Here is a 13,928-nt window from a genome sequence, read left to right as displayed (position 1 = left end):
GGCAGGGGTTTTTCCGCTACATAACCGATTCTCGGAGCTCTCGCTAAGAATAGTAATTAAGTGTGGAGTAAGCAACACACTCGTCATCGAAAACTTTGAAGAATTGCTCAAACTGAATACTCAGTCATAATTCATGAGAGTTTATCTCTACTACACGCCATCTGACATAAGCCTTCCACGTTATAACCCTCCACGTGTACGCTCCATCAATGACAGTTCCTCTGTTGAATCCGATCTGACCATGAAACAAGCTATTCATGGAATTCCAGATCAACTTCGATGTACTACTATCCCACGTATTGTTAACGCAAAGTACCAGAATGTCGATTCCTACACGAGATATTTCACTGACGGGATTCAATGAAAACTCTTCTGCCTTCCGAAAACTTCAGAAACCTTGCACGGTTTATGTTGCTGAGCTGGCAGCAATCAACTTCGCTTTGGGGATGATCTCAGACCACTTCTTCATCTTTTCGTATAGCCTCAGTTCAATTGAGGCACTCCGGTCGATGAAACCTGTTAAGCATGCATCTTACTTTCTTGCAAAAATAAGAGAGCAGATGTGTGCACTGGTCGAAAGATCTTGAATGGGTCCCCTCACATTGTTTAATTTATGACAATGAGAAAACGGACTCTCTCGCAAAGGTGGGCGCTGAAGAAGGTGAGATTTATGATAGAAGAATTTCACACGATGAATTGTCTTATTTAGTACGTCAACGTTCTCTTCACGATTGGCATAGCGATTGGCTAAATGCCCAACTGGGACGGTGGTTACATTCCTTAATTCCTAGAGTTTACTTGCGAGCCTGGTGGAAAGGTTTGGATGTAGGTCGAGATTTTATTTGCGTGATATCAAGACTTATGTCCAACCATTACTCGCTAGACGCACATCTTCACAGGATTAACCTCGCACTGAGCAATATTCGTAATAGGTGTGGTTCCGGTAGTTCGATCACATAGTTTGGCAGTGCCCGGATATGGACGTCTCCAGAGTGCATCTTTTGGATACTCTTGCGACCCGAGGTAGACAACCCTATGATCCAGTCAGAGATGTGTTGGGCGCCCGCGATTTCATTTATATGGTCGCAATTTACGATTTCCTTCGCTTGTCTCTTAATAAGTTTAATTCTCTCGTGTTCTCTTCTCCAGTTTTTCTGTGTTGTCCTTTTTGTGCTGGATTGAGGATCCTGGCCATCCGGCAGACGAATACTGGCAAGAAATTGGTACCAAACCCAATGCTTACCATGTCCTTCCTTAAACAATTATGATTATTCATTCATTTATTTATTTTTAACTTTTAATTTGGAAAGAGGGAAAACCCCTTTGAGTGATTTTATTTTTAAATCTTTCTCAAAAGAGCGCAAAACCTCTATATCTTTTCAAATACGTTATAAAAAGAAAAATAACTCAAGACTAAAGGCCCATCCGGAAAGGATCCATTGCAGAGCCGAAGTCGTCAGATAATGAATGCAAATCCCCATGGTGGTAGGCAATGAGGTAACCAATAAACTAATCTTCAGATTGATTAGTTAGATTAGTAGAATTAGTAGAATTAAACAAACATTTACAGTAGAAATGTAGTAGAATTAAACAAACATTTACAAAAAAAAGAGAGTATCAAACATGATAGGAGATTTCGTTTACAAATTCAAATATATTTTTCATTATCAGAAAACATTTCTGAGCTAAAACATCTCTTACTGAATTTGGAATTTCATAACCCAAATTTATAATTGTATTGAAAAGTTTGTTTCTGGGTAAAACGTAACGAGAGCATTTTAATACATTGTGATCAATATCTTCATAAAATCTACCATGTTCAAAAAGATTGGAATCATTAAGATTCATACGATATAGATAATAATTGCAAATATAATGATTGGATATTAATCTAGAAAACGAACATATGAAATTATGACAAATGGAATAATGATATCTTACTTGATTACTTGTATCCCATGAAGTCTGCCAATTTTTTAAAGAATCTATTTTTAATTTAGACAAATATTCAGAAGGGTAAATAACACGTCTATATGTTGTACCACGAAAAACACCTAATTTTGCCAAACAATCAGCTTGTTCATTGCCATATATATTGCAATGAGCTGGAATCCAAACTAATTTAATTAAAAATCCCTTGGAATGTAATTCATGTAAAATTTGTTTTAACAATAATATAATATAATGTCTTTTGAAATGAAAGTTAATAGAATTCAAAGCACGAAGACAACTTAAACTATCAGTACATATTATGTATATATTGGGAGTGCAAGATTTGAACAAATTGCATGCAAAATATAAAGCAGTTAATTCAGCTATGAATATAGTACTAGGGGATTCTAAATTGAAAAAATGAGCCAATTCAGTATTAAATACGCCAAACCCTGCTGTACTTTCAATTAGAGAACCATCAGTGAAATAAAGTTGTTCAGGTTTAATGCCAATGAATTTCCGATTAAATAAAATACTAGAAACATGAGAATGCAATTGATGAGGTACATATTTCAATTCTTCATTTAAAGTTTAATCAATACATGGGCGAAATGTATGAACATTCATGCTATATTTATAAAAACTATTATTAACTGTAGTGATATTTTCAGCATTACAATATATAAAGGAACTTAAGAGTCTACAAGTAGGATTGATTTCAAATAAAGAATTCAATATATTAATTATAGGATGATTATTCGAAAAACATTGTATTAAAAATTTACAATTAAGTTCATGAAATCTGTTTCTAAGTGGCACTATACCTGCTAAACTTCTACAGATTTTGTATGAGTAGAGTTTAATAATTTTAAACAAATTCTTAAACTACGATATTGGATTTTTTAAGTTTAGAAAATTAAGTTTGAATAGAATTTGAAAAAGTGAAACAACCGTATTCCATTACCGAACGAATTGTTGTTTTATTAAGTGTAAATAAATCATAAGGGTGAGCACCCCACCAAGTGCCTGTAATCCTACGAAGGAAATTAATTCTTTTGAAACAAATTTTTTGATCATATTTGATATAATTTTTCCAATTTAATTTTGAGTCAAACCATATACCAAGATATTTATAATCAAATACTTGTTCAATTTGATAGTTATTAAGAAATAAGGTAATATCGATTGGAGAATGTTTTCGAGAAAATAAAATAAATTTAGTTTTTTCTACTGAAAATGTAAATCCATTTTGATGAGCCCATGTACCAATGTTATCTAAAGAACATTGCATAAAATGTCGAATAACTTCTCTACTCTTTCCACTAACAGAAATTACCTTATCGTCAGCAAATTGGATAAAATAACATCCATTTGGAATTATAAAAGCAATATCTCTTGTAAATAAATTATACAAAATGGGACTCAAACAAGAACCTTGGGGAAGTCCAAAATAACTATAACGTATCATTCGAGAAGTACCATCATGAAAAAAATGCATAATTTTAAACAAAAATCAATTGCATAAAAAGTTGGAAATAAATGGTGGAATCTTACAATCATTCATTTTTTTGAATAGCAAATCTATAAGAACTGAATCATATGCACCAGACACATCAAGGAACGTAGAAACTACATCCTGCTTTCTATTAAACGAAAGTTCAATTTGTGAAGCTAGAAGAGAAACACAATCACGAGATCCACGACCTTTTCTAAAACCATATTGAGATATTGTAAAAATATTATTTTTTTTTAGCCCATAGTTCCAGCCGATTTAAAATCATTCCTTCCATCAATTTACGAAGACATGGTAATAAACTAATCGATATTCTACTATCAACTAATGAAGGATTTTTACCAGGTTCAATTACACTAACTACTTTAATGAAGCGCCATTCAGTAGGAAAAATATTCTGGGAAATGAATGAGTTATATAAAGAAAGTAAATGTAATTTGCCTTCTAGAGGTAAATTTTTTAGTACAATATATTTAATGTTATCGATACCAGGAGCAGCATTTTTGGTTATTGATAAAGCTAAATCCATTTCTTCAATTGCAACAGTCCATAATGTAGATAAAGATGTCTGAGAATCAAGATTTGCGATGAAATTCCTCCAGTAATTTCGTTTTTTATATTTAATAGTTCTAGTAAATTGTGCCTCGACTTTACAATATAAAAGGCAATGTTCTCTAGAACCTGAACGATGAAAAGTTTCAAAACAGTTAGATTTATGTTTTAAAGCTATACTACAATCATTGTCCCACCAAAAAGATGGATTATTTATTCTACGTGGACTAAAATTATTTTTCTTAAGTTGAGCTTCACGTAAACATTCAATCAATAATTTGGAAAATTGTTTATAATTATTATTTGGAGAAGGTGAGTTATCGTAACTGATTAGAGCAAAAGAAATTAAATCAGAAAATTCGGACCAGTCAACATTTTTTGTCAAATCAGGAACTTGAAATTCATTTGAAAATTTATCACGGATTGGATTTTGGACTTCAATTGTTAAAGATAGATGTTCACTTTCATTTGGATCATCAATAGTATTCCAAGAAGTTTAAATGGATGAATTGTTTGAACATAAAGATAAATCGATACATGAATGACAGGCGGGAGGAACAGCAATCCTGGTAAAAGATCCATCATTAAGGATATTGAGATTTAATTCATCAATTAAATCCATGATCAAAGATCCCCTACCATCAGTTTTGTCACTTCCCCATGCCAAATTATGTGCATTTAAATCGCCTAGTATGTAAAATGGAGGAGGAACATTATTTAAAATTGATTTGATATCATTTGAAGAAAAACGTACATTATATGTATATTCATACAAATAATAGAAAATTGAAAACCATTATGTTTTACAAAAATTGCCATACATTGAATTTGCGAATCAGTCACTAAATTTAAAGACCTAAACTCAATGTTTTTTCGAATTCCAATCAAAACACCTCCATAAGAAATATTCCGATTCTTTCGAATAATATTAAATGACGAAAAGATTTGGAATCCTCTAACCAAGTTTCATTCAAACAAAAAATATCAAAATTGAAATTTGATATCATTGCTTTTAATCTGTCTTAATGGTAGAAATTTTTTAATAACATTTTTCCAAAAATCACTCAATCAAGAATGATCAAAATAGAATTTTCATTTTTGTTGTTTGTGTTTTGAGAATTGTTTGAGTCATCATTAATTTTCTGAAAACCAGGAATATTTTGATGTGGCTTAGGATTATTTAAAGGAGGAAAATCATTATCAAAAGATGTTAAAGGTTGTGGATTAGAAAAATCAACATGATTTTTATTGGATTTATAAATTCTTTTTCTTTTACTAGGAGGTTTATAAATAAAACTATTTCAAATTATCATTATCATTATCGGATAAATGTTCAAAAATATTAGTAGGATTTGAATTATCAGATGATTTCATGACTTCAGAATAGGATAACTTATTTTTATTTTTAATTGATTGATTATATCTTTGTTGATGAGCAATGTGAATTGTGTTTTCCTTTACAATAAACACAAACATCAAATATTTTTTACAATTTATAGAAGAATGAAAATCACCACATTCTGAGCATTTTGGTTTATTAGAACAAAAATTTGAAGTATGTCCAAAAAGAAGGCATCGATTACAATGCATAATTTTTGGATAATAAAGCCTAACATGAAATTTTACATTGTCAATCATAACATAATCAGGTAACACAGAGCCTTCAAATGTTATTTTAATACAATTGTAATTGGTGTAAATAGAGTCTTTATCAGTAAAAGTCAATTTAGATAGACGATCACAATCCAAAATTTTAACAGATGGAATAGCTTTATTTTTAAAACATCCTCACCCATAATTCAAAATATCCTCACAATTTAAGTCCTCATCATAAATTACACCATTTATTTCACAAGAATCGCTTGGTGCATAAACTCGATATGAATTGAAAAAAAAAATTTGATTCTAATAAAGAATTGGCATCTTCACGAGATTCAAAAATAACTCTCAATTTGTCAAGAGAATTTTTTTAATTTCCCTGACAGATTTATATGTTTTGGAATTACCATGGTGAATCAAAATCCAGACGGTACCAATATCCGGACACTTTTATTTTATTCATCAAGTTAAATATGAAATCAAACAAAAAATGGAGGTTTATAATTTTTATTCATAGCTTGCAATATTGTTCTTCATTTAAATTCATAGTTTTATCTAGTAATCCTTTGCAATGAAATATAAAAAATAAAAACAAACAGGCAGCACCAGTTGGACGTCGTTTCTCCAAAGAACCAAATCCAAGAGTTAAATTTTTCGACAAGAACGTCAACCACTCTTGGCTTGATGAAGCTTCTAAATAATACAATTTTATATAGTACGTCTGTGAAAAGTGTATGGAATAATAGTTATGAAGTGTAGTGCACGAAAAAGTGGGAAAACTTGTGCAAATATGCATTTGTGGTGTGAAAAAGCTGCCTTGCACGCTGTCCGGATTTATAAGCTAGTGATCATTAATCTGGACATACCGTGAAAACCTAATATTTATTGAGCATTTGAAAAATATTTTAATGTGAATTGCTGCAAAACTGTAAAATAACATAACAAAAAGTGAAAGTAGTTACCAGACAATGGATTTATGCAAGAGAAGTGTTGATATTGTAGATAAATCCAGTGAACCGAAAATGCAGGCTGTTTGCATGGGGTGCAGGTAAAATAATTGTAATTTTACTCAACATTTTGGCCTTTCATATATTTTTAAACACTCATATGCAACAAACTCTATAATGTTGCAGATTTTAGGCTTGAGTGATGTGCCTTAAATTAGATTTTCATGTGTATTGTCAGCCAAAACGCTTCTGTCCGGATTTCGATTCAAAGCCGTCCGGCTTTTTGGTGCATGTGTCCGGATTTAAGAACAAGACATGCTTCATTAATTTAACGTTTTACATGTTAAACTTGTATTTTAAACTATAATTTTTGTCCCTAACTCCAAGTTTTAATGTGTACTAATGTGAATAACTATAGCACTTGTTCTGAATGTGACAGAAACATATCTTAATCACCGTTTGAACTTTTGGCGTCGCTTAAGTGTCCGGGTAATGATGCATCACGGTATATTCTTTGTAGAATTGTCTCCGTCGCCGTCAGTTTCCATGATAGGAAAAAGACGGGGTTGAATAATAACTTAATAATGAATCAAAAAGAAACAATATAAAAAATAAATAAAAATAAAAATTATACTCAACGGACGCCAATCTTGAATATTAAACGAGTGGCCAAAAATTCCATCAGCAAAAACAGGAAAAACTTCCGTCTTGATCGCTAAAGAACGATTCCTCCACTTCTTCTTCTTCGTTGATTGATACACCCACGATCCACTGGTCGGTTGTTAAAATTTTTCCGCCTCACCTACAAATATTTCAGTCTCGATGACTTCCCTTCCTTGTCTCTTCTACTATCTTCTCCCAATCACTTCTCTTGTACACGATGAAGAAGTCTTCGTAGTTCAATTTGACAATCCTCGTAGCAGTTTCACACCTGAAAAAACAGGAAATATGACAAGCGCAGAAAAAAAAAATCCTGCGACCCGTTCAAGGCCTACTTACCAGATAAAAAAAACAATTATGATTATTAACCTTGAGTTGCCACGAGTACCCTGGCATCCCGTACTAATTTTGGTACCGAAAAGTAAACTAATTGTAAATACGAAAATGAATTTCGGCTCCGTAATGCATTGAACGCGATTGAGCCTTGAATAAACAAACTAGTAAAAAAAAATTTCTTCAAACCTTAACGTTTAAGAACTCGTCATTGTACTCATCGTAATCATCGAAACTTCAAATGCAGTTTTTCTGTTCAAAACTTAAAATTATTCGACGAAAATGTGTTCACAGTGGTGGAGAATAGAATACAGTGAACACATTTTCATGTGAAGTTTTTAAAAATATTCAAATCTCTGACGGATCCTGTCTCTTAATAAAGGAAATTGCGGAACAGAATCATTCAACTCGATGATGGGAAGAAGAGATATTCATGATTTTATTTGCTATTATATACATAAAAGTCATATGAGATTATAAATTGCAAAAAATCCAATCAAGATTGGCTCAAGAAGGAAATTTTCATTTAGCAAATTCCTTTATCAAGGTTTGAGAATTAAATAATAAGCTTATACTTATGTTATAAAACTGAAGTGTTTGGAACGTTTATCAAAATTTGTCCACAGTAATTTAAGAAATGAGAAGGACATGGATTGGATTGGATTTCCAAACTTTTTTGAAGTTTGAGTCGCCTCAATACACCATATAACTACCAAAAACTTCAGTAGTATGTCAAATTATTGCTTTTTCACAAGTGACCCGCCTGCCTGCACAGAAATTTGTGCAATTTCTGACGAACTATTCAAATATGATAAATGGACAAAGATCAAAATGAAAGCATCGAATTTTGTAAAATTCATAAATTTCTAACAATGGATGAGAAGATAAATCATTCGATGCTAAAAAATGTGACAAATCATTTGGAATGTATTACATTTTATGCGCTCCTCAGCAATAGAATAAAAGCACTTGTTCCACTCTGACTGCATACTTTTATCGATTTTTATTCTCAGCTTCTAAGCTGAGTGTTCTTATCAGTTATTAACTGAGAGCTTTTTTTTGCCAAAGTTGCCATTTTCGCATTCGTATATCGTGTGGCAGGTACGATAATACTTTATGCTTGGGGAAGTCAAAGATAATTCCAGAGATCCTGGACCGACCGGAAATCGAACCCAGACACCTTCAAAACGGCTTTGCTTTGTAGCCGCGGACTATTACCACTCGGCAAAGGAAGGCCCTTATCGATCATCCAAAGTAAATTTGTCACTAGTTTATCAGATTCATTATCTCCGATCAACAAGAAAGGTTGCTAGGGTCCATTTGCATCTAATGACATAATAATCCGATGTTTTTAAATCTAAGTTTTGTGCTGGTGTTCCCTGACTTGATGCCGACTATTTGTAAACCACAAAAAATGTACAAATAATTAAACTGAACAGAACAACAATGAGAAGTTAACTATCAATTTGCATGTTGACACTTATTCTGGTGTACCTTAAATGGCTTCCTTGTGCAAACACCAATTTGTACCAGCAAACCCATTCTCAATGAATCAAATTGCTTTCACAGGCCAACATTTTCTGGAAGATAAAGAGAGCATCCGAATATGTGTATCACAAACCTCGTGCCTTGTTTACAGGATTTCTATAAATAAACAACAATGAGTTATGAGTTTCTCTACTTTTCACGTTTAAAGGGCCTAGCTTAGGCCATCATCCCATGTTTATGAAGAAGTATTTTGATTAATATATGAGAAATAAATGCATCACATAGGGCAGCATAGAAAGGGTAAGCCAAAGAGAAATATTTTCAGAGGCCAAACTGAGATGAAGACACTATACAAAATACAAATCCCGATCGATGATTGTCAGCCGGAGGAAGAAAACATTAAATACAATAAATCATTCAGGCAAATGATTGTAGCCGGTGAGACTGATGCCTAGCTGACCAGAAATCCGGATAGGAGGGGTCTTCATCGGATTAAATTATTCAAGTAAATAAATAATATGCAGCAGAAACATAAGATCAGAGATATATGGGTAAACCAACAAGGGGAAAATCTGTCTGAATCGAAGCATACGTTGGAAGATGCGGTCGCGTGGGATAACACGGTTTTTTCACCCACAATCGGACACGCATCTACGTATTAGACAAGCGATGATTGACTCCGTATCTGGCAGATACATTTCAAATATCGGTCAAAATGTGTACCACCGCAAGGAAAGCGTTTACAGTTGATTGAGAACCACACATCGTGGGAGGTTGCATTGGTGCATTAATTCAACAAATTTGCGTTTGATGAACGATGCATCGGGAAACACGCATTCATTACAAAGCGGATAGAATTTTGTCGCTGATTGTTGTAGGTAGAGTGTTTTTTAATCGATTCGTTTGATATTTACAGGTTTTACTGAAATCATACATTGTTGACTTCTGAGCTGATATGTAACATGAGGTAAGTGCCATTTATCTTTTAATTCTCCAATATTTTTGTCTTTCATTTGCGTTATGTTGTTGTTCCACACTTCTTTTCGAAATGGTTAAGGTGAACTTACGTATTTTCGGCAGTTGGTTCTCTTCGTCATGAGGTGCGTTGGTGTACAACGGTGTGGGCGAAACAGAACACAAAATTTTAGGAAAATGTTAACTACATGTACACCAAACCGTTTGCACACATTGTTACTATCCAAGCAAAAAAGCTCATTCGAAAGTGTTTGGTATGTAGGCTTGATTGTAAAACTAAAAAAAACTTTAATTTTCCAACATACATTGTTGAAATAATCCAAAATCATCTATAAAATCGTACACTTCGGGTTAATTATCAGAACTCAAATCTAACAGACGTCCTGTACGAGCTGGTGTTCCTCAAGGCTGCATTTTTGGAACAATATTATACAATATTTTCACATCTGACTTACCTTACACCCTCACATGCCCCATCAAGTCGATCATTACGATAAACAAAAAAGTTAGGATCTCTTTTGAGTTTAGATCCAGGTTTCAAATACGTTTCAGTAATAACTACTATATGCACGTTAGTTACTGTAAGAAAATTAAACAGCTCGTCCTCTTTACCATTCAGAGAACGAGCATTCCAATTTAAAATATTTAAATTATTATTTCGATCCATTAGAAAAACGTAATCCAATAACAATTTGATTTGTAAATTTTACACCTATTTGGACTGATAGATTCAATTGTTCAGTTAGAAAATTAAAATCAGAGGCAGACATATCACTTGAAGTGGATACATTTTCTGATGATTTCCCATTATAATTTTCGGTAGACGAAGAGGCGGAGTAGATGTTACCTGTGGCGGTAGGGTTTTTTTTCCATTTGATTTGAAACAAGTAGAATGGGTACTCATAGTACGAATAGGGGAGGAGTTCAAATTACCTGCCACGATATCGGCGAAGGATTTACCGTGGGTAGATAAATTCGAAATTAAAAGATTCGAACGGCTACCCGACGGATTAAAATTAGTTTGTGAATGAGCATAATTATGATCTTCCTGATGGGTATGATTCCTAATTAAGCGATCTTTAACTAAAAAATGAGTATTGTTCGATACTCTACCAGACAAATTCCGGAAACGACCGTTATCGTAACGGATATTATCCTTCATCTGCCTGGCACGAGCCTCAACGACTCTCTTGCGAGAAGGGCATTCCCAAAAGTTAGCTTTATGAGGGCCTTTGCAATTGGCGCATTCAAACTTTCTGGTATCTTCTTTCACAGGACAGACGTCCTTAGCGTGAGAAGAACCTCCGCAAATCATGCATTTAGCATCCATGCGACAATTTGTTGTACCATGACCCCACTTTTGGCACCGACGGCACTGGTAATTTCCTCCAGGTAATTTCCTCCTGGTTTCTGGAAATGTTCCCATGTCACAAGGACATCGAACATAAGTTTTGCTTTTTCTAAAGCTTTAGTTCTTTTTTGTTAAAGTGAACTAAATAATATTCTTGAGAAAGCCCTTCCCGAACAATGCCAGATTGGGTTCTCTTTTTCATAATGATTACTTGGACTGGGGAAAATCCAAGAAAAGGGATCATGCACAAATTACGTCACGCTCCAAGGGGGGGAGGGGGTCAAGCCAAGCGTGATAAGCCTTACAAAATTTTCGAAGGACTCATAAAAAAAACGTGACAAAGGGGGGGGGAGGGTCAAAAAAGTTGAAATTTGGCGTGACATAATTTGTGTACCATCCCAAATCATTTATTCCATTGTTGATCTCTTCAGGTGACTTATAGTCACTGATGAAAACGATGATGAAAACGACTTGTGCTGAAATTTTACAGTTTGATGAATATTTTAACAACGGCCACCAGACACAGATTTGTCACTAATTTAATTTTGGAAAATCACCAACAGCGGATATTTTTGGGTAGCAATTAGGCGAAGAAATAGATAATTTGGCTGCGATCTCAAAACCGATTACCCGTCGCTGTACATCCCTTCAGAAACACATTGTCGGCAACCATCGTTCTTCGTTTCTAATCATGTGAATGTTTTCAATGGTGTTTTTGATAGAAACATACCTTGTATTTGTGCGTTTCAATTTTGATTGCCGATAACTGTCGAATGGTTTTCATCTTCGTCGTCTTCTTCTTCTTCTTCCTCTAATTCTTCTTCTTCTTCTTGAAATATACGTCCCCACTGGGACAGAGCCTGCTTCTCAGCTTAGTGTTCTTATGAGCACTTCCACAGTTATTAACTGAGAGCTTAAAAAGTATCAAAAGTCGACTTTTGATGTATTTTCCACGCTGTTTGTTTAAGCATTTTTTGAGTTAAAAAGCAACAACTTAAGAGCAACAAATGGTATAACGTAGACACTGGAACTAATTAACAAGGATCATTAATTAGAATGTCCAAAAAGAGCGGGAATTCACTGAAATATTTATTTTTCAACAAGTTTTTTTTTGTCGGCAATATGCCACACCGCGGGCTGGACAATATGCTCCTCTCTTGATGCCATCTTTTCTCGAGCACACCCCTTAGCAGTTTTGTAACGTGCTTAAGGTGCAAGTAAAAATGAAGCTAATATAAAAAAAGCAGTTGTCGCCCTTGAAATCAACAAATAGAAAAAATAAAAACACACAGCCTTTTTATTTTGGAAATAAAACAGCTGTGTGTTTTTATTTTTTCGATTTGTTGATTTCAAGGGCAAAAACTGCTTTTCATTTTTGATATAAGCTTCATTTTTACTTGGGCCTTAAGCAGCTGACAGTTCTGGGCCATATAACCCCAATGTTGCGAGGCATACTGTCCATTTGTCATGGTGTATATTATACTGATGCTCGGGCATATTGTCCACGCTCTTTTTAAAGTGCGAGATTTAGATGATTGTAAAAAAGATGTTATTTTTAGTTAATTAAGTAAACTTTGAGGAAAATCTTGCATTTTATAAACTACTTGTAAGATAATGTGCCTATTGAAGAGGTTTTCCCATTAGAGATAGTGCTTTTGACAGAAATATATCCATTTTTATTTAAGGGGGGCATATAATGCCGAGTTACCCTGCATTCAAAGCAATAGATGTCGAACAAAAAGTGTTTCTATATGTTGCGGGTTTAAATAAATGAAAAATCGAATTTAGAACTATCACCGAACTCATAAAGACAGTCTTCTGTCCATACAACAGACACATCAGCAGTCAGTTCCGCCTAAAGCTAAGGAATTTTGTAATCGATTTGGTGTTTTCCAGCAGAGACAACCAACTTAAGACTTTGTTAGGCTCTACCAAGGACCCGATCAATACACAGAACAAGGCTGGCGTATGGTAGGAATTGTAACATGTGTTCATAAAGAAATTCTTGCAAGTATTTTCGAAATAATTTCTGAACTCTAATGAAAAAAATCCTGAAGTAAACTTTGAAAATTCCATGCGTAATTTATTGGAAAATTTCTATAAGTATTCCCTAGGAATTCATGAAGCAATGCCTTGGAACATTTTCTACCGAAATTTCTTTGAAAAAATATCATCAAACCATTTGATGTGAGTTATTCGACTCTATGACACTACCCCGAACGCCACTACCCCGAATTCCATTACCCCGAACGCCATTACCCCGATAGCCATTACCCCGAATGGGTCATTACCCCGAACGCCACTACCCGAATAGGTCACTACCCCGAACGCCATTACCCCGAATCCATAACATTTTGAGACTAATTCTAATTAGAAGGTGGGGAGAAAATTGTACGATTCATTATGAGTATTAAACAAGTTTGGCTTAACAATGAATTTTTCAAATATCAGGAGATGTAAAAGGAACTGGATTTTCATAAAACATAATAAGTTTCGTTTGGGCTTGTCCTCTAATTTTGATGAGATTAACACAGCTACACTGCAATGCTCTGAAGAACAGCCTACTTCAAAAAGAAGG

Source organism: Aedes aegypti, chromosome 1 (assembly GCF_002204515.2).
Source record: "Aedes aegypti strain LVP_AGWG chromosome 1, AaegL5.0 Primary Assembly, whole genome shotgun sequence".
Lineage (NCBI taxonomy): Eukaryota > Metazoa > Arthropoda > Insecta > Diptera > Culicidae > Aedes > Aedes aegypti.
The sequence above is the reverse complement of the archived record's forward strand: the minus strand, read 5'-3'. Positions refer to the sequence as shown.